This window comes from Salmo salar, chromosome 13, assembly GCF_965601325.2.
Source record: "Salmo salar chromosome 13, fSalSal1, whole genome shotgun sequence".
Lineage (NCBI taxonomy): Eukaryota > Metazoa > Chordata > Actinopteri > Salmoniformes > Salmonidae > Salmo > Salmo salar.
The window spans coordinates 15,467,473-15,490,824 of record NC_138303.1 but is presented as its reverse complement, the minus strand read 5'-3'; the positions used below and the strand labels follow the sequence as shown (position 1 = coordinate 15,490,824).

The window sequence follows — 23,352 nt, the reverse complement described above, 5'->3', positions numbered from 1 at the left end:
GTAGGTTACAACTGTGAGACAGATATGAGACTGTAGGTTACAACTGTGAGACAGATATGAGACTGTACAGGTTACAACTGTGAGACAGATATGAGACTGTACAGGTTACAACTGTGAGACAGATATGAGACTGTAGGTTACAACTGTGAGACAGATATGAGACTGTACAGGTTACAACTGTGAGACAGGTATGAGACTGTAGGTTACAACTGTGAGACAGATATGAGACTGTAGGTTGCAACTGTGAGACAGATATGAGACTGTAGGTTACAACTGTGAGACAGATATGAGACTGTACAGGTTACAACTGTGAGACAGATATGAGACTGTACAGGTTACAACTGTGAGACAGATATGAGACTGTAGGTTACAACACAACTTGAGATGGATCTGATTTGACGCAGTGCGACTGTGAGATATTTCTGGTTTAGTTTCCAACAAACATGGCCATAGTGCAAGTACATAATCAGGGCATGGAAACAAAATTAATCTTACTAGCTATTAATATTACTAAAAGAGACTGTCACAATGAAACAATGGAAACCCTTTTCTCAACAAAACCCTTACTCAGCTTATCAAACAGAAGTACCCACACCCACACAAACACACTCATTTTCCAGAACATCACGGTCCTGTTTGTAGGAGAAACACAACAGGAAAGGTTTGTTCCACTTTGTTCCAACATTACAGTCTGCCAAGTGAAGCTGTCAAAACTACAGCTCCACGCACACACACACTCACACACACACACACACACACACACACACACACACACACACACACACACACACACACACACACACACACACACACACACACACACACACACACACACACACACACACCACACACCGTTGAAGTTGGAAGTTTACATACACCTTAGCCAAATACATTTAAACTCAGTTTTTCACAATTCCTGACATTTAATCCTAGTAAAAATTCCCTGTCTTAGGTCAGTTAGGATCACCACTTTATTTTAAGCATTTGAAATGTCAGAATAATAGTAGAGAGAATGATTTAATTCAGCTTTTTTTTCTTTCATCACATTCCCAGTGGGTCAGAAGTTTACATACACTCAATTAGTATTTGGTAGCATTGCCTTTAAATTGTTTAACTTGGGTCAAACGTTTTGGGTAGCCTTCCACAAGCTTCCCACAATAAGTTGGGTGAATTTTGGCCCAGTCCTCCTGACAGAGCTTGTGTAACTGAGTCAGGTTTGTAGGCCTCCTTGCTCGCACACACTTTTTCAGTTCTGCCCACAAATTTTCTCTGGGATTGAGGTCAGGGCTTTGTGATGGCCAATCCAATACCTTGACTTTGATGTCTTTAAGCCATTTTGCCACAACTTTGGAAGTATGCTTGGGGTCATTGTCCATTTGGAAGACCCATTTGCGACCAAGCTTTAACTTCCTGACTGATGTCTTGAGATGTTGCTTCAATATATCCACATAATTTTCCATCCTCATGATGCCATCTATTTTTTAAGTGCACCAGTCCCTCCTGCAGCAAAGCACCCCCACAACATGATGCTGCCACCCGTTATTCACGGTTGGGATGGTGTTCTTCGGCTTGCAAGCCTCCCCTTTTTTCCTCCAAACATAACGGTGGTCATTATGGCCAAACAGTTCTATTTTTGTTTCATCAGACCAGAGGACATTTCTCCAAAAATTACGATCTTTGTCCCCATGTGCAGTTGCAAACCGTAGTCTGGCTTTTCTATGGTGGTTTTGGAGCAGTGGCTTCTTCCTTGCTGAGCGGCCTTTTATGTCAATATAGGACTCGTTTTACTGTGGATATAGATACTTTTGTACATGTTTCCTCCAGCATCTTCACAAGGTCCTTTGCTGTTGTTCTGAGATTGATTTGCACTTTTCGCACCTAAGTATGTTCATCTCTAGGAGACAGAATGCTTATCCTTCCTGAGCAGTAAGACGGCTGCGTGGTCCCATGGTCTTTATACTTGTGCACTATTGTTTGTACAGATGAAAGTGGTACCTTCAGGCGTTTGGAAATTGCTCCCAAGGATGAACCAAACTTGTGGAGGTCTACAATTTTTTTCTGAGGTCTTGGCTGATTTCTTTTGATTTTCCTATGATGTCAAGCAAAGAGGCACTGAGTTTGAAGGTAGGCCTTGAAATACATCCGCAGGTACACCTCCAATTCACTCAAATTATGTCAATCAGAAGCTTCTAAAGCCATGACATCATTTTCTGAAATTTTCCAAGCTGTTTAAAGGCACAGTCAACTTAGTGTATGCAAACTTCTGACCCACTGGAATTGTGATACAGTGAATTATAAGTTAAATAATCTGTCTGTAAACAATTGTTGGAAAATTGACTTGTGTGCACAAAGTAGATTTTTGAAAAACGAGTTTAAATGACTCCAACCTAAGTGTATGTAAACTTCCGATTTCAACTGTACATACACACACACACATATATACACACACACACACACACACACACACACACACACACACACACACACACACACACACACACACACACACACACACACACACACACACACACACACACACACACACACACACACACACACACCACCCCAGCTCCATGTTCCCAGTGGAATGTCAGGCCCTAATCCTGCATCAATGCCCTGGGTGTTCTGGTCCTTCAGTGGTGCAGCCTACTCACCCTCCCTCAGACCTCAGACCCCAGATCCAGCTTACAGCCCTACACACTCCACAAGCAACCTGATAATCTCCCCGACTAGCTAATCTAACCAGCACTCAACTCTCAACTCCTCTCACACCAGACCCTTTCTTTCAAAAGACTGTTCAGAATATAGCTAAACGTCTACTGTAAAAACAGCATAACCTCAATGAAACCCTCTCAGCCGGGAAACCCACCATAACACATCCCATAATGGCAAAGACATGTTAGACAAGCAACACTGAGAGCCTGTATGGTGTTGGGAAAGACATAGGAGACAAGCAACACTGTGGGAAGTAAGACATTATCCTGCCTAATAGTTGTTACCCCATCAGTAAACATGTTCTCACTTTTAGAACAATGCCATATAGCTTCTGCTAAGTAGAAGACAACACCATACAGACTCTGATAAGTAGAGGACAACACCTTACAGGCTCTGCTAAGTAGAGGACAACACCATATAGCCTCTGCTAAGTAGAGAACAACACCATACAGACTCTGCTAAGTAGAAGACAACACCATACAGACTCTGCTAAGTAGAAGACAACACCATACAGACTCTGCTAAGTAGAAGACAACACCATACAGACTCTGCTAAGTAGAGGACAACACCATATAGCCTCTGCTAAGTAGAGGACAACACCATACAGACTCTGCTAAGTAGAGGACAACACCATATTGCCTCTGCTAAGTAGAGGACAACACCATACAGGTTCTGATAAGTAGAGGACAACACCATACAGACTCTGCTAAGTAGAAGACAACACCATACAGACTCTGCTAAGTAGAGGACAACACCATATTGCCTCTGCTAAGTAGAGGACAACACCATACAGGCTCTGATAAGTAGAGGACAATACCATACAGGCTCTGCTAAGTAGAGGACAACACCATACAGGCTCTGCTAAGTAGAGGACAACACCATACAGACTCTGATAAGTAGAGGACAACACCATATAGCCTCTGCTAAGTAGAGGACAACACCATATAGCCTCTGCAAAGTAGAGGACAAAACCATATAACCTATGCTAAGTAGAGGACAACCCCACATAGCCTCTGCTAAGTAGAGGACAACACCATACAGGCTCTGCTAAGTAGAGGACAACACCATACAGGCTCTGCTAAGTAGAGGACAACACCATACAGGCTCTGCTAAGTAGAGGACAACACCACATAGCCTCTGCTAAGTAGAGGACAACACCACATAACCTCTGCTAAGTAGAGGACAACACCACATAACCTCTGCTAAGTAGAGGACAACACCATATAGCCTCTGATAAGTAGAGGACAACACCATACAGGCTCTGCTAAGTAGAGAACAACACCATATAACCTCTGCTAAGTAAAGGACAACACCATTAGCCTCTGCTAAGTAGAGGACAACACCATACAGACTCTGATAAGTAGAGGACAACACCATATAACCTCTGCTAAGTAGAGGACAACAAGATATAGCCTCTGCTAAGTAGAGGACAACACCATATAACCTATGCTAAGTAGAGGACAACACCATATAGCCTCTGCTAAGTAGAGGACAACACCATACAGACTCTGATAAGTAGAGGACAACACCATATAGCCTCTGCTAAGTAGAGGACAAAACCATATAACCTCTGCTAAGTAGAGGACAACCCCATATAGCCTCTGCTAAGTAGAGGACGACACCATACAGACTCTGATAAGTACAGGACAACACCATATAGCCTATCAGCATATCATAGCATATCAGCATTGCCTGAGTAAAGATGCGTAATGGGGGGGTGGAGGGTGGTCTTTGTCCCCTAAAAAAGATCAGAAGGTAACTTACCCCCCCTTGTGTCCCTGTGTTGGCGCGGGACAGCGTTGTAACGGCGGGGGTCCTTTCAGTCCCCGTGTGAACGCTGCTACACCCCCTCCTCTTCAAAACCAAAAGAAAACAAACAACCTGTGCCAGCGCGTCTCAGAAGGATGATGGATGTGTGTGTACCGCTGTGAGTGTCTTCAGTGAAAACACAAAAGAGTCAAGGCTCCAGAGCTCTTTACAGATACTCTTAATTGTAGTCTGCCACCAGCGTCTGAATTTAACTGTGGAGTTACTGAGAGGGGAGCAAAAAAAACAAAGGGGAGAGAGAGAGAGAGAGAGAGAGAGAGAGAGAGAGAGAGAGAGAGAGAGAGAGAGAGAGAGAGAGAGAGAGAGGAGGAAAGAAAGGCGGGGGCCGGTGCTGTAGCCCTTATCCTTCCTCAGTGTTACAGTAGCTGGAATGTGAGCTGCTCTGTTCCAGCTCAGCCTCTCTCCTCTCTGATAGAATCTCAGCATGTGAGTAGCCCATATTAATATATGTAGCCTTAGAAATAAGGTTCATGAAATCAATAACTTGCTAACATCAGATAACATTCATATATTAGCCATTTCTGAGCCTCACTTAGATAATTCCTTTGATGATACAGCAGTAGCAATACAAGGATATAACATCTATAACATCTACAGGAATGCTTATGGGGGAGGTGTTGGTACAGTGACTTGTGAAAGTATTCACCCCCCTTGGCATTTTTCCTATTTTGTAGCCTTACAACCTGGAATTAAAATTGATTTTTTACATTTTTATTTATTGTGAAACAAACAAGAAATAACACAAAAAAACTGAAAACTTGAGCGTGCATAACTATTCACCCCCTCAAAGTCAATACTTTGTAGAGCCACCTTTTGTAGCAATTACAGCTGCAAGTCTCTTGTGGTATGTCTCTATAAGCTTGGCACATCTAGCCACTGGGATTTTTGCCCATTCTTCAAGGCAAAACTGCTCCAGCTCCTTCAAGTTGGAATGGTTCTGCTGGTGTACAGCAATCTTTAAGTCATACCACAGATTCTCAATTGGATTGAGGTTTGGGCTTTGACTAGGCCATTCCAAAACATTTAAATGTTTCCCCTTAAACCACTCGAGTTTTGCTTTAGCAGTATGCTTAGGGTCATTGTCCTGCTGGAAGGTGAACCTCGGTCCCAGTCTCAAACCTCTGGAAGACTGAAACAGGTTTCCCTCAAGAATTTCCCTGTATTTAGCGCCATCCATCATTCCTTCAATTCTGACCAGTTTCCCAGTCCCTGCTGATGAAAACCATCTCCACAGCATGATGCTGCCACCACCATGCTTCACTGTGGGGATGGAATTCTCGGGGTGATGAGAGGTGTTGGGTTTGCGCCATACATAGCATTTTCCAAATCTCAATTTTAGTCTCATCTGACCAGAGTACCTTCTTCCATATGTTTGGGGAGTCTCCCACATGCCTTTTGGCAAACACCAAACATGTTTGCTTATTTTTTTCTGGCCACTCTTCCGTAAACACTCTGTGGAGTGTACAGCTTAAAGTGGTCCTATGGACAGATACCCCAATCTCCGCTGTGAAGCTTTGCAGCTCCTTCAGGGTTATCTTTGGTCTCTTTGTTGCCTCTCTGATTAATGCCCTCTTTGCCTGGTCCGTGAGTTTTGGTGGGTGGCCCTCTCTTGGCAGGTTTGTTGTGGTGCCATATTCTTTCAATTTTTTAATAATGGATTTAATGGTGCTCCGTGGGATGTTCAAAGTTTTTGATATTTTTTTATACCCAACCCTGATCTGTACTTCTCCACAACATTGTCCTTGACCTGTTTGGAGAGCTCCTTGGTCTTCATAGTGTCTCTTGCTTGGTGGTGCCCCTTGCTTAGTGGTGTTGCAGACTCTGGGGCCTTTCAGAACAGGTGTATATATACTGAGATCATGTGACAGATCATGTGACACTTAGATTGCACACAGGTGGACTTTATTTAACTAATTATGTGACCTCTGAAGGTAATTGGTTGCACCAGATCTTATTTAGGGGCTTCATAGCAAAGGGGGTGAATACATATGCACGCACCACTTTTCCATTTTTTATTTTGTATAATTCTTTGAAACAAGTAATTATTTTCATTTCACTTCACCAATTTGGACTATTTTGTGTATGTAAGTCCATTACATGAAATCCAAATAAAAATCTATTTAAATTACAGGTTGTAATGCAACAAAATATGAAAAACGCCAAGGGGGGTGAATACTTTTGCAAGGCACTGTATATACACTGACTATACCAACATTAGGAACACCTTCCTAATATTGACTTGCCCTAACTCCCTTTTGACCTCAGAACAGCCTGAATTTGTTGGGGCATGGAGTCTACAAGGTGTCGAAAGCATTCCACAGGGATGCTGGCCCACGTTGACTTCAATGCTTCCCACAGTTCTGTCAAGTTGGCTAAATGTCCTTTGGGTGGTGGACCATTCTTGACACACATGGGAAACTGTTGAGCGAAAAAAAAACAGCAGCGTTGCAGTTCTTGAAACAAACATGTGCCCCTTTCCCTAACCACCTGTCACCTATTACCGTACCCCGTTCAGAGGCACTTCAATCTTTTGTCTTGCCCATTCACCCTCTGAATGGCACAGAATCCATGTCTCAATTGTCTCCAAACTTTCACCTGGATTCACCTGGTCAGTCTAGGTCATGGAAAGAGCAGATGTTCGTAATGTTTTCTATACTCATTGTATATTCAGAGCCATATACCTGTAATGCTTAGAGAAGATCTCATGTCAAGTGTTATTGAAGTGTTGTGGTTGCAGGTTCACCTGCCTCGTCTAAAGCCTATTATTTTGGGGCGTTGCTATAGGCCACCAAGTGCTAACAGTAGCTAAATACTGTGTGTAAAATGCTTGATATGTGATGTAAACAGAATGGTATACTTTCTTTGGGACCTGAATATTGACTGGTTTTCATCAAGCTGTCCCCTCAAGAGGAAGCTTCTCACTGTAACCAGTGCCTGTAATCTAGTTCAGGTTATTAATCAACCTACCAGGGTGTTTACAAACAGATCATCCACATGTATCGATCACATTTTTACTAATACTGTAGAACTTTGTTTAAAAGCTGTATCCGTACCCATTGGATGCAGTGATCACAATATAGTGGCAATATCCAGGAAAGCCAAAGTTCAAAATGTTGGGCCTAAAATAGTGCATAAGAGATCATACAAAATATTTTGCTGTGACTCTTATGTGGATGATGATAAAAAATGTTTTTGGTCTGATATAATTAATAAGGAGCATCCAGATGCCGCACTTGATGAATTTATGAAATTGCTTCTTCCAATTATTGATAAACATACACCTCTTAAGAAACTGACTTCTAGAACTGGTAGGTAGCCCTTTCCTGCAGTCAAATTACCTAGTGGCCTCATGGGTGGAATATTATTAATACTTTTCATCATTTGATATTTTTTTTTTTTTTTAAATCAACGCCGAAAATCTGGTGTTTCTATGTCAAACAGTTTTGATATATTTCAGTCTTCTGGAATGTGTATTAAGTGTAACATCCTGACCACACCGCTCGCGTCACGTGCGAGAGCGTTGCAAAATAAATGTAAACATACATGTTATTCAATCAGTGCACCTGCTCTCACACGTCAACGAGCATCTGCATAGCCAGGCACTAAAATATAACTTGGTTCTATTTGTGATGCTTGACGCGCTGCAAATCCAGCCTCTCCAATCTCCTCATTGGTTTTTAGGAGCATATACCTATGTGGGTGATTGAAAGATGAACGGTGGTCCACACTCCAATCCAGTTAGTGGTGGTAATGCACCAACTTGTTGGTTGCCAACCGCCATATAAAGTCTGAAGAAGAAGAAACACGAAGGTGGAGAGATTACTAGAAACAAACTTGGTGTACCCTTTTTTCTGTGGATTAATTGTCAGAGTAGAGGACCTTGTGCATTTCAGGTCAAATAACAACCCAATTATTATATCCCAGGACAAATTAGCTAGCAACAGCAAGCTAGCTAGCGAAATTGCCATAAATATTTAATGCTATTTTTGATATTTCAAACTTCGCGTCCTGATCTCGTCTGGTGTGGGTGGACAAAATCAACATGCGCACGATACCGCACGCGGACGTCAGCATGTTATATTGGGATGCAAACTCAAAATGGAATATTATCAACTCTATATCTGTCATGGTACAGGTGTCTTCTTATTTTTAAGCCCATAACCATGTGTGTGAGGTGTATACTTTTGTTTCAAAGTAGATTTGTTTAAGACTACCAATAAACACTCTGCGTGACCCTGATTTAGCCCACTGCAGTAAATTAAGGCTCCATGGATTGATGAGGAATTGAAAAACGGTATGGTTGAAAGAGATCGGGAAAAGGAGTGGCTAATAAGTCTGGCTGCACATCTGACTCAACAAAAATAAGAAATTGTATTATTACGTAGCCAAGATCAATTATATATACATTTTTGAGTATATTAAATGAAATGATGGTCAGAAAGACACATTCAACTCCATTTTCATCGAATCAGATGGTTTATTCATCACAAAACCATTTGATGTTGCCAATTATTTTAATGATTACTTCATTGGCAAAGTGGGAAAACTTATGCAGGAAATGCCAACAATGAACAGTGAGCCATTGTATTCATGCATAAATAATGAAAGAAAAGCATTGTAAGTTTGAATTTTGTAAAGTTAGTGTGGGGGAGGTGGAGAAAAATTATTGTTATCGAATGACAAACCTCCTGGCATTGACAACTTAGATAGAAAGTTACTGAGGATGGTAGCAGACACATATCAGTTATATCTTTCATGTCAAATCAAATTTTATTTGTCACATATGTCAAATACAACAGGTGTAGACCTTACTGTAAAATGCTTACTTACAAGCCATTAACCAACAATGCAGTTCAAGAAATAGAGTTAAGAAAATATTTACTGAATAAACTAAAGTAAAAAATGAAATAAAAGTAACAATAAAATAACAACGAGGCTATATACAGGTTAGTCGAGGTAATTTGTACATGTAGGTAGGGGTAAAGTGACTATGCATAGATAATAAACAGTAGCAGCAGTGTAAAAACAAAGGGGGGGGGGGGGTGTCAATGTAAATAGTCTGGGTGGCCATTTGATTAATTGTTCAGCAGTCTTATGACTTATGTTAAGGAGCCTTTTGGACCTAGACTTGGCGCTCCGGTATCGCATCCCGTGTCTATGACTAGGGTGACTGGAGTCTTTGACAATTTGTTGGGCCTTCCTCTGACACCACCTAGTATAGAGGCCCTGGATGGCAGGAAGCTTGGTCCCAGTGATGTAAAGGGCCGTACGCACTACCCTCTGTAGCGCCTTACTGTCGGATGCCAAGCAGTTACCATACCAGGCGGTGATGCAACCAGTCAGGTTGCTCTCGATGGTGCAGCTGTAGAATCATTTGAGGATCTGAGGACCCATGCCAAATCTTTTCAGTCTCCTGAAGGGGGAATAGGCTTTGTTGTGCCCTCTTCACGACTGTCTTGGTGTGTTTGGATCATGATAGTTCGTTGGTGATGTGAACACCAAGGAACTTGAAACTCTCAGCCCGCTAAACTACAGCCCGATCGATGTTAACGGGGGCCTGTTCGGCCCTCCTTTTCCTGTAGTCCACAATCAGTTCCTTTGTCTTGCTCACATTGTGTCTAGAGGAAGGTGTTTACTGTTTCTAACAGCAGACCTATCATCTTGCTGCCAGCTCTTAGGAAACTGTTGGAAAACATTTTGTTTGACCAAATACAATACTATTTCTCTGTAAACCTGACAACAGACTTTCAGCATGCTTATAGAGAAGGGAACTCAACTATGTATTGCACTGACACTGATGATTAATTGAAGGAAATGTATAATAATAGCATAGTGGGAGCTGTTAGATTTTAGTGCAGCGTTTGATATTATTGACCATAACCTGTTGTTGAGAAAATGTGTTTTATAGCTTTTCAACCTCTGCAATATTTTGGATTCAGAGCTACACTAGATATACAAAAGTATGTGAACACTCCTTCAAATTAGTGGATTCAGCTAGCTCAGCCACACCCGTTGCTGACAGGTGTATAAAATCGAGCACACTGCCATGCGATCTCCATAGACAAACATTAGCAGTAGAATGGCCTTACTGAAGAATTCTATGACTTTCAAAGTGGCACCGTCATAGAATGCCACCTTTCCAACAAGTCAGTTCGTCAAATTTCTGCCCTGCTAGATGTGTGCCAATCAACTGTTAAGTGCTGTTATTTTGTAGTGGAAATGTCTAGGAGTAACAACGGCTCTACCGTGAAGTGGTAGGCCACATAAGTTCACAGAATTGGACCGGCGAGTGCTGAAGTGCGTAGCGCGTAACAATCATCTGTCCTCGGTTGCAACACCCACTACTGAGATCTAAACTGCATCTAGAAGCAACGTCAGCACAAGAACTGTTCGTCGGGAGCTTCATGAAATGGGTTTCCACGGCCGAGCGGCTGCACACAAGCCTAAGATCGCAATGCCAGCCCACACTGGTGGTTTTCTTTAATGGAAACTTCTCTAGTGTCAAACATGTAGTGTCAGGTGTACCACAGGGCAGCTCTCTAGGCCCACTCTTTTATATTTTTACCAATGACCTGCCACTGGCATTAAACAAAGCCTGTGTGCCCATGTATGCTGATGATTCAACCATATAAGTGTCAGCAAATACAGCGACTACAGTCACAAAAAAACATTAACAAGGAGATGCAGTCAGTTTTGGAATGGTTGGCCAGTAATAAACTGGTCCTGAACATCTCTAAAACTAACAGCATTGTATTTGGCACAAATCATTCCCTATGCTCTAGACCTCAGCTGAATCTGATAATGAATGTAGAGCTGTTGAACAAGTTGAGGAGACTCAATTGCTTGGTGTAAATTGTCATGGTCAAAACAGATTCAACGGTTGTAAAGACAGGGAGTGGTCTTTCCATAATAAAAAGACACTGCTTTTTTGACACCACACTACACAAATCAAGTCCTGCAGGCTCTAGTTTTGTCTTACCTTGATTATTATCCAGTCATGGTCAAGTGCTGCAAAGAAAGACCAAGTTAAGCTGCAGCTGGCCCAGAACAGAGCGGCACGTCTTGATCTTCATTGTAATCAGAGGGCTAATATAAATACTATGCATGCCAGTCTCTCTTGGCTAAGAGTTGAGGAGAGACTGACTGCATCACTTCTTGTTTTATAAGGAACATTAATGTGTTGGAAATTGCAAACTGTTTGCATAGTCAACTTACACACAGCTCTGACACAAACACTTACCCCACCAGACATGTCACCAGGGGTCTTTTCACAGTCCACAAATCCAGAACAAATTCAACAAAGTGTACAGTATTGATAAGAGCTTTTATTGCATGGAACTCACTTCCATCTCATATTACTCAAATAAACAGCAAACCTGTTTTCAAAAAACAGATGAAGCAACACCTCACGGCACAGCGCCACTCCCCTATTTGACCTAGATATTTTGTGTGTATGTATCGATATGTAGGCTATGTTTGCCATTTTTAAAATGATGTAGTTCTGTCCTTGAGTTGTTCTTGTTTATTAATGTCATGTATTATGTAATGTATTATGTCATGTATTATGTCATGTTTTGTGTGCGAACCTCTAACACCTTTAGTTTGTCTGAATTCGTGGATTTTATGCACCAGCCAAGCTTCTGGGAGAGCGCCATGGTTCTCTTTTGATATCTTTTGTGTGAACCCCAGGAAGAGTAGTTGCAGCTTTCACAACAGCTAATGGGGATCTGAATAAAATACCAAAATACCCTCTCCTCTCCTCTCACACTACTACAGTCCTACTCTACTCTCTCTGTCCTCTCAAGGATCATCCTCTCACCACCACAATACCCTCTTCTCTAACGCTGGGTACTTCAGTACCCTCTCGGTTTTTCTCTGTCTCCACCGCTCTCATCTGTTCTTTTCTCTCACTAAGTCTCATCTCCACCTCTCTCACAACATCTCTCACCTTCTCACAAAGATTGAACTACTTTGCTAGAATAGAAAACCTTCTATCACTAGCTACACCTTTACTCTAGTACTTCACCTCTCTGCTCTTAAAGATTCATACATTCTCTCAAACATTCTCCTCTCATCCTTTCTCTTCTTGTCTTCCTCACTCTACTTCACCCCCCCCCCCCCACTCTCTCTCATTACTTTTCTCTTCATCTTTCAACGTCTCTCCATTTCCACGCTCCGCTTTAGTGTTCTGCACTTATCCTTCCACACTTTAAAAAACGTAAAAAACAGCCTCTGGTCTGTTTTCTCTCCTCTTCTCTCCATTTTTAACTGTTAAAAACGTCATTTCACTTGTTCTATGTCTATCAGTCTAACATCCATATCCCCTTACACACTCTCGGGAGAATGACAGCATCTATGTGTGTTTTCTTTTGTGTTGATGTACATGTGGGTATAAGTATGTTTGTATTGGGTGTGAGAATAACATGTAGCTATGATCGATACTAGCTTGTGTAATATCAATCTGCTTATGCAAGAGTTGGGTATATAATGCACTCCTCTCTCTCTCTCTCTCTCTCTCTCTCCCCTTCGATGGCACACTGTTGTATTTCACCCTATAGATATGGGAGTTTATCAAAATTGGATTTGTTTTCAAATTCTTTGTGGGTCTGTGTAATCTGAGGGAAATATGTGTCTCTAATATGGTCATACATTTAGCAGGAGGTTAGGAAGTACAGCTCAGTTTCCACCTCATTTTGTGGGCAGTGTGCACATAGCCTGTCTTCTCTTGAGAGCCAGGTCTGCCTACGACGGCCTTTCTCAATAGCAAAGCTATGCTCACTGAGTCTGTACATAGTCAAAGATTTCCTTAATTTTGGATCAAATCAAACATTATTTGTCACATGCGCCGAATACAACAAGTGTAGACCTTACTGTGAAATGCTTTCTTACAACCGACAGTGCAGTTCAAGAAGAAGAAAATATTTACCAAGTAGGCTAAAATAAAAAGCAATAATACAAAGTAACACAATAAGAATAAGAATAACGAGGCTATGTACAGGGGGCACCGGTACTGAGTCAGTGTGCAGGGGTACAGGCTAGTTGAGGTAGTCTGTACATGTAGGTGGGGGCGAAGTGACTATGCATAGGTAACAAACAACAGCGAGTAGCAGCAGTGTACAAAAAGAGGGGGGGATCAATGTAAATTGTCCGGTGGCGATTTTATGAATTGTTCAGCAGTCTTATGGATTGGGGGTAGAAGCTGTTGAGGAGCCTTTTGGTCCTAGACGTGGCGGTCCGATACCACTTGCCGTGCGGTAGCAGAGAGAACAGTCTATAACTTGGGTGACTGGAGTCTGACAATTTTATGGTCAGTCACAGTGGTCAGGTATTCTGCCACTGTGTACTCTCTGTTTAGGGACAAATAGCATTCCAGTTTGCTCTGGTTTTTGGTAAATTCTTTCCAATGTGTCAAGTAGATATTTTTTTGCTTTCTCATGATTTGGTTGAGTATAATTGTGTTGCTGTTGCTGTCCTGGGGCTCTGTGGGGTCTGTTTGTGTTTGTGAACAGAGCCCCAGGACCAGCTTGCTTAGGGGACTCTTCTCTAGGCTAATCTCTCTGTAGGTGATGGCTTTGTTATGGAAGGTTTGGGATTCACTTCCTTTTAGGTGGTTGTAGAATTTAACGTCTCTTTTCTGGATTTTGATAATGAGCGGGTATCGGCCTAATATTTTGTGTTCTATGTTGTACACAGAAGATTTTTGCAGAATTCTGCATGCAGCATCTCATCTTGGTGTTTGTCCCATTTTGTGAATTTTTGGTTGGTGAGCGGACCCCAAACCTGACAATCATACAGGGCAATGGGTTCTATAACTGATTCAAGTATTTTTAGCCAGATCCTCATTGGTATGTTGAATTCTATGTTCCTTTTGATGGCATAGAAGGCCCTTATTGCTTTGTCTCTCAGCTCGTTCACAGCTTTGTGGAAGTTACCTGTGGCACTGATGTTTAGGCCAAGGTATGTATAGTTTTTTGTGTGCTCTAGGGCAACGGTGTCTATCTAGATGGAATTTATATTTCCCTCAACACCGCCTTCCATCAATTTGTATAGCAGACCCTCATGCCAAATTGAGTTAAAAGCTTTTTGAAATCAACAACGCATGAGAAGACTTTGTTTTTGTTTGTTTGTTTGTCAATTAGGGTGTGCAAGGTGAATATGTGGTCTGTCGTACCTCTATCCTCCTCCTCTGTCTATCCTGCTCCTCCCTCTATCTCTCTCTCTCTCTCTATCTTCTGTCCCTCTCACATTGACACTTTGAAAGCCTTGGTGTCAATAGTTAACAACACAATGTTGTGTCAGTTGCTCAGGCGGTGTGTGTCTAAGTGCCTGCCTGTTGTGTAGGGTGCTACCAGGTCAACAGACTGTAATACTTTATGGCAGTCAGAGACAAATATTTGGGAAAATACAAATGACATTTGGGATATTGATCAAAAACAAACATCCACGAGTGGATTTGTGTTGTTGTTGCTCTGAGGGATGCTGGGAAAAGGGGTGGGGCCCTGAGTGTAGAGATTGAGGGTGTCCTGGGGGAGCGCCTGTTGGAGAGTTCAAAGGGCATCTCTCCACAGTGAAAACAGGAAATACCAACACAGTGTTCACATCGGAGAGGAGCACAGAAAAAAAACTCTGAATCGCCTCTACTGACGGAGAGTTTACATAGGGGAACGCAAATAAATACATACACACTCTATATACATACGGATGTAGTGTCTTTCATGACCATGGCCAAACACTCAACGAATGATTATTAAATAACTGGTTCCACAGCCTTTTGTTCTGTTTACTCAACTCCCCGCCGTCAGAACTACTCACAGACATAAGCCCTGTTTAGACCTGTTTCTAACATGCTGCCTTTGTCCTGATCTTGTCCATATTCTGATTGTGCCCACATTTTTAGACAAGTGTAGACGATTAAAAGACGCATTGTGATCAGATTGTGACAGACTGGGAGGAAGGTGGGAGGAGGATTTGGGGGGAAACATTGCTCCTCTATGGGGTGGGCTGTCCTGGGATGAGCTCATGTCCACACTTGTAAGGTGTGGTGGGGAAGTACAGTGCTATCACAGTGATTTGATTAGGGAACAGAGGACACACACACCATCCATCTGTCTGGACCCTCAGCCATCCAGACATGCCTTTCACATTGATAAGGAATATGGCAGAATGTGCCGTACTGTATAGGATAGGTAGAATACATACACAGCCATTACACATGAACAAACAGACATTCAGAGTCATGTAACTCTGGTGAGTGAGTAGAGTAAATAGACAGAGGGACAGTACAGAATATGACCTCTGTGTTATACCACAAAGAAGAAAATGCATTAGGAACACCATCATTCTGGCAGGCTTTGATAGTAAGGAGCGTGCAGTGGAGTGCCCCCAGTCAACAAGCACACGTCTGCAATGCCATGGGCTCAGATGATCACATTTCTACTGTGTTCAGTGTGGAACAGCTGCACAGCCACAGCCACAGCCACAGCACCTCCTTTCAGATGTGTGGAAGTGACAGCAGGCCATGCTCATTTCAGCCCTGATTACGGCCCTGATTACAGCTATTACACAGTCAGAGGGAAACCCTGGAGTTATGAAATGATTATTCTCAGGGCTGAGAAACCAGACCAACCGGTGTGTGTTTGTGTGTGTATGTGTATGTGTATGTGTATGTTTGTGTGTCTTTGTGTGTGTGGGCTGCGCCCTTGTCTGTCAGTTGGTGGTCACACAGGTGAGGTGTGTGTGTTGAGTGAGATGGGACTGGAGTCCCGACCAGTCTGCTCATCACAGGAAGGGAAATGCCTCATCCAGCCAGTCGTCGGGCCGATGGGCAGTGGCTAGCCACCAGCCAGTCGTCGGGCCGGTGGGCAGTGGTTAGCCACCAGCCAGTCGTCGGGCCGGTGGGCAGTGGCTAGCCACCAGCCAGTCGTCGGGCCAGTGGGCAGTGGCTAGCCACCAGCCAGTCGTCGGGCCGGTGGGCAGTGGCTAGCCACCAGCCAGTCGTCGGGCCGGTGGGCAGTGGCTAGCCACCAGCCAGTCGTCGGGCCGGTGGGCAGTGGCTAGCCACCAGCCAGTCGTCGGGCCGGTGGGCAGTGGCTAGCCACCAGCCAGTCGTCGGGCCAGTGGGCAGGTGGCTAGCCACCAGCCAGTCGTCGGGCCAGTGGGCAGTGGCTAGCCACCAGCCAGTCGTCGGGCCAGTGGGCAGTGGCTGGCCACGAGGCAGTTTCCATCTGTACCTCATTACTACTTGGTAGATGAGGAGAGCAGCCATATGGAAAGTGATTGAGGTCTGTGCTGGGCTTTTCTATAGGATCTTATTGAGCAGAGCTAGCCAGCAGCTGGAGGGAGGGAGGGAGGGAGGGAGGGAGTGAGGGAAGGAAGGAGGGAGGGAGGTAAGGAAGGAAGGAAGGATAGAAGGAAGGGAGAGAGGGAGGGAGGGAAGTAGGGAAGGAGGGAGGGAGGACATAGGGATGACTGTGAGTTAGTGAGGGACCATAATGTAATTCATTAGGAAGGGGAGACTTATAATATAAAATGAAATGAAAGTAAACAAAGGAAACCAATAAAACCCAGATGAAACCGTTCTGTTTGGATGGTAGATGATAGTATGGGATGAAGGGGCCTACAGTGTGTCTATCTGGATGGTGGTGCAGTACCAGAGGGAAGGGCTACAGCACCAGTCAGGCCCAGATCACGTGCCTTGTGGGCTGCTTTGTTCTGCTGTTGGAGCCTCTTCCCCTCCTCTAATCCTGTTTGGCTAAGCACTGCCTGCAGACAAAAGCATACAGTGTCCCCACAGCCCAGCCACTAACACCGGGGAAAATTCACACTCCTTTTCTCAGGGCTTTTTTCACTCATCTTCTCCCTCTCTCTATGCTTCCCCCCTCTTCAGCTGTCCTCATCCTCCCGGGGGATTTCACGGTTATTCAGCCTAACACAGTTGGTCTGGGCTTCCCTAGTGGACCGCTTTTCACTCAAAACTTTACATCTCTGAAAACACAGCCCAATGACAGGCATGAGCTTTAGAACAGGGTGGAACTGGACTTAGTGCTGAGAGTGAGAGAGAGAGAAAGCCAATTGAATTAGAGAGAGAGAGAGAGAGAGAGAGAGAGAGAGAGAGAGAGCGAGAGAAAGAGAGTATATTCTAGTATATTCTCATCCTGTTTGTGAGTGGGTTCTGTTCTGCCTGCTGTTATTGTTGGACCAGAGGGTGAATACCACAGCATGGGGAGTGGTCCTGATCTGACCATGCTTACACACCTATGGACCTCAAGGAACACTCTCAAAGCTCTCAATTACACTGACCAGTCTCCTCCCTATGAACCGTATGACCATTCACCCTCACACCCATTCTGACCCTAATGACCACTCATACCCCCATGGACCACACTGTTCGCAACAAGAGGGATCAAAATGGCCAATCGTATTGCTGAAACACTGTCTATCCCATCTAAACCATATAGCCTAATGGTCCTACAGCAGGACAGAGAGAGAGAGGCAGGGGAAGAGAGAGCAACAGGGGGTTTGGCAAAGGGGGGAAAATGGAGAAAGGGAAGGCGGTGGGAAAAGGGGACGAGGGCATCCTAAAGAGATTTGTCATGGGAAAGCTGAGCAAAGAATTTCAAATGACTTTGGAATTCCTGGGTTTTGGAATGCATATGCAAAGCCTGAAAGCTTTGTTTGCGTGTGTGTGTGTGTGTGTGTGTGTGTGTGTGCGTTTGTGTGTGTGTGCGCATGTGTGTGTGTGTGTGTGTGTGTGTGTGTGTGTGTGTGTGTGTGTGTGTGTGTGTGTGTGTGTGTGTGTGTGTGTTTGTTGCATGTGCTGTACGACTGCACAGTCAAAATGCTGTTGTTTTGCTCCAAACCCTTACCCAGGTCAGGTTACCTCACAGGCTACTAAGCCTTTGACCCCTGAACCCAGACTAACCCCATGGAACCCTAACCCTCTGAAACATGAGCCCACAAATCTCCAGCATCCATGTGGTTCTGCTCAGAGTCATGTCAAACTCTAGAACTCTTTAGTCAGGCCAATTAAAAACAGGAGGATGAGGAGCGAGAGGAGCAGGAGGAGGGGGAGTAGGAGGAGGGGGAGGAGGAGCAGGAGGATGAAGAAGAGGAGCAGGAGGAGGATGAAGAAGAGGAGGAGGAGCAGGAGGCCGGGGAGGAGAAGGAGGAGCAGGAGGAGGGGGAGTAGGAGGAGGGGGAGGAGGAGCAGGGTAAGGAGGACAAAGAAGAGGAGGAGGAGCAGGATGAGGAGCAGGAGGAGGAAGGGGAGGAGGAGGATGAGGAGGAGGGATGCAAACCGGTGAAGGCCCAAAAAGGTGACCCTTTTTTTTAGTTGCACTGAAACATGTAATAAATCCCTGCTAGGAGGAAATACAGGTTTGAACTAATTAAACAACAAAGAATATGATCTACATGATCAGTCTGTGTGTGTTAAATAAAAAGTGGTTCATGTGAACCGAACTCACAGCTAAAACATGTAAAGAAAGAAATCCAATGTTATTTGTTGCCTAGACTTTACTGCAAATGACACTCAAGACTTGAGAAAAAAACAATACACTAATATTGCAGTTAGCTATGACAGCGTTTATAATAGAAGGCTTATTACCACACACACATCTAAATATTGCATTTGGGGAAAAAACATCTTAAAGTAGAATAGAATGAAACAAACAGGCATTCTATTTTAGCTCCATTATAGTGACCACTATATTAGACATTGATCAAGTGCACAAGGCTACACGTGTGCAAAAATAATGTTCACTGAGTAAACATTTTATAATCCCCCCTCACTCACACACACGTGTTACTGTCGAGTTCAACACAACAAAAGCAATATCTTTGGGCTACACTGCCAATTATTACATTGTACACTGTCTGCTAGTGAACATCTGTTCTACAATGTGACAGGAAAAGTGAGAAAGAGGGAAAGTGTGTGGTGTTCCTTTCACCTCTATAGTGGCATCCATCTTAAGCCAGGCCCAGCTCCAGCTACACTTGATCCCTGAATCCACATGTTTAACAAGCAACGCCTCATTTACACCTAATTCTCTCATTCTGAAAATGAACCACATACTGTAGAGGGAAAACATTAGTTAACAGATAGTGGTTAGTTCGTTAGCTAGTTAACATTTCACACAGATTGCCAGGGTTCAGTAAGCAACTAATGGTTTATAACTTGAACGGAAAGGAGTCGTATACCAGTTAATACTATAGTGAATTGGTTAGGTTACTAATGTTAGCTCATCTGATGTTGTAAAGTTAGCTAGCTAACGTTAGCTGTCTGACTTTATAAGCAAGCTAATTTTCACACCATAACCTCAATTATTTGATCAGAGAAGTTGGCTAATGTTGCTCAACATTTCTCTGGCTAGCTAACAAAGAATTTGATCCAGCTAACAAGACACTTAACAATGCTAATACTTGTTCCGCCACACTTTCTCCCTCACCTCAAACTTTCAAAATACCAGTAATGTCTTTGCTTCTAAGACATACTGTATAAAAAACAGACAGAGGATTAAAGGACAAGTAGAGGGGAAGAAGACTGGTTTTCTGGGTGGGGACAGAAGGGGACTTCTAGGCTTTTTGGGATGGTGCCATCTTGGCTTGGCCGGAAACTAGACTGGGTGGAATTTTGTGTTGTGTAAACAGAACATAAACAGAACCAATTCAGTAGTTCTGGATGGAGTGGTGCCATTAGAATAGGTATCCCCTGACAATGACATACTATAGACCCTCGTTGTCACCACCCGTTACTCTATAGAGCCAGCAGGCAGGAGGTATGGTACCTAATGACATACTATAGACCCTCGTTGTCACCACCCGTTAGTCTATAGAGCCAGCAGGCAGGAGGTATGGTACCTAATGACATACTGTAGACCCTCGTTGTCACCACCCGTTAGTCTATAGAGCCAGCAGGCAGGAGGTATGATACCTAATGACATACTATAGACCCTCGTTGTCACCACCGTTAGTCTATAGAGCCAGCAGGCAGGAGGTATGATACCTAATGACATACTATAGACCCTCGTTGTCACCACCCGTTAGTCTATAGAGCCAGCAGGCAGGAGGTATAATACCTAATGACATACTATAGACCCTCGTTGTCACCACCCGTTACTCTATAGAGCCAGCAGGCAGGAGGTATGATACCTAATGACATACTATAGACCCTCGTTGTCACCACCCGTTACTCTATAGAGCCAGCAGGCAGGAGGTATGATACCTAATGACATACTATAGACCCTCGTTGTCACAACCCGTTAGTCTATAGAGCCAGCAGGCAGGAGGTATGATACCTAATGACATACTATAGACCCTCGTTGTCACCACCCGTTAGTCTATAGAGCCAGCAGGCAGGAGGTATGATACCTAATGACATACTATAGACCCTCGTTGTCACCACCCGTTAGTCTATAGAGCCAGCAGGCAGGAGGTATGATACCTAATGACATACTATATATAGACTCTCGTTGTCACCACCCGTTAGTCTATAGAGCCAGCAGGCAGGAGGTATGATACCTAAGCTACACAACCATCAACCATCCAATAACCGTCAACCATCCAATAACCATCAACCATGAAAATAAACATAAATAAATACAGAACTATATGCATGATACAGAGCTGTGTGGAAACTGTGCCAGCCCTGCTCTGCCAGCCCTGCCCTAACCTGCCCTGCTCTGCCAGCCCTGCTCTGCCAGCCCTGCTCTGCCAGCCCTGCCCTGCTCTGCCAGCCCTACTCTGCCAGCCCTACTCTGCCAGCCCTGCTCTGCCAGCCTTGCCCTGCCCAGCCCTGCCCTGCCAGCCCTGCTCTGCCAGCCCTGCTCTGCCAGCCCTGCCAGAGAAAAGGAGTGAAAGAGAAATAGAGAAACGTCTCCCTCCTCTAACAGCTCTGCTCACCAGTAGAGCAGCAAATGAGATGGACAACCAAGCAGTGGAACAGAGACCATGGGAGATGTCGCCACGATGCAACTGTCCAACAGTAAGAGAGTGTTGTAAACAGGGAGGGTTATCCGTTTGGAAGCGTCTGATGTAACGGCTCATTTAGGTTGACCTGGTGAGGAACACTTCACCATAAACACACCTAAATCCCACTAACAAGCCTTCTGCCATGTGAACCTGTTTCAGTCCTGTCCCATCAGGTCCCTGTCTACAAGCCACGACATATGCCAACTGATGCCCATTAGCTGCCCACACACACACACACACACACACACACACACACACACACACACACACACACACACACACACACACACACACACACACACACACACACACACACACAGACACACACAGACACACACAGACACACACACACCCGCCCCTCCACAGGTCTGTCTCAGGAGTGGGAGTGGGTGGCAGGGCCACCTGCTGCCACACAGACAGTCAGCCTGATGTCATGATAACCCACCACAATCACAGCACTGTTAGGGCTGCCAGGAGGGATTATAAAGAGTGGAGATCACACGGAGACAGATCTCCAGGAGGATCCAGGCCCAGGCGGACTGACATGTGGCAGAGATAGCTATTGGAATAAAGACAGACAGACAGACAGACAGACAGACAGACAGACAGACAGACAGACAGACAGACAGACAGACAGACAGACAGACAGACAGACAGACAGACAGACAGACAGACAGACAGACTCTCTGAGAAAACAGGAGCCCTGCACCACAGAGGGAGGTTTAGGAGGAAACTCCTCTACCGATTAGATCAGATGAGACACTGTTAACTGTGGAAGAAAAGAAAACATGCTTTACAAACACAAAGAAAAGAAAACAAGCCCAGCTCTTTATTAAGGGACAACTTCCCATGGAACTAGGATTATCAGTGACCCCTGTGACCCTGTGAGCTAGGGATTTAAAAATAGAACACATTTTTAAACAAATAAGTGAATTCATATTACAAGAAACACTCCCTAAGGTCTTGTAGTCCCTCCAGCTCTATGGTTAGCTGAGTCGTGTGTTTATAAAAATAGGACAGAGCCGTTGATGTTGTGGGCTGTTTTGGGTCCACAGTGGCAACAGAAACAGAGTGGCCTCCTTTCATCTCCCTGTGTAAAACGGATTGGCTTAATCTCACCCCTTGTTCTACCTTCTACATCATAGAAGCACTAGATGCAACATAACAACATAGCAGCTGTCACTAGAAGCAACATAACAACTATTATACACCAATTTAAACTGACGCTTCACTCTCAACAACCAAAACACAGATACAGTGCCTTCAGAGAGTATTCACACACCCCCAACACATGTTGTGTTACAGCCTGAATTTAAAATAATGTGGAAAAAGTGGAACTATGACTGATTACGGCACAGAATAACATACACACATACACACACAATGTTACACACACACACACACGCGCAAGCACACACACACACGCACTCACACTCACACACACACACACACACACACACACACACACACACACACACACACACACACACACACCACACACACACACACACACACACACACACACACACACACACATTCTAGAATGTCTTTCACAAACATCAATGACAGCTTTGACAAATCTTTCCCGTCTAGTATTCTGGTCTTTCTCTCACAGTCAACTCAAGTGGTCACATCAGATAGTTAACCAATCCCACTGATGACCCTGAGCTTTCAGCCCAATCATCCATCCCCTTCATCTGTTCCTTCTGTCCCCTGTACCTCCCCTATTTCCCCTACAGGATCCCATCCATTACACACAGCTGAGCCTCAGATCCAGAAGATCCCTCAGACACAGAGAAGAACCAGCCTGCCCTAGGTAGGGAGGGGCCCATGGACTCCTGG

The 23,352-nt window shown here is 44.1% G+C and overlaps 1 protein-coding gene across 2 annotated transcripts in view; it reads right to left on the bottom strand.

Annotated features, from left to right (window-relative positions):
- LOC106566473 (rho GTPase-activating protein 39) overlaps nucleotides 1-23,352 on the bottom strand; it is a 143,674-nt gene that overhangs the window by 48,795 nt on the left and 71,527 nt on the right. Inside the window, exon 1 of one of the 2 annotated variants that reach the window (XM_014134545.3) lies at nucleotides 4,480-4,758. The exons of the other annotated variant lie outside the window; for it this stretch is intronic. The gene's annotated coding sequence lies outside the window, so the exon portion shown is untranslated. Of the gene's footprint in view, nucleotides 1-4,479; nucleotides 4,759-23,352 lie in introns of those variants that run through there. 2 annotated transcript variants of the gene reach the window in all.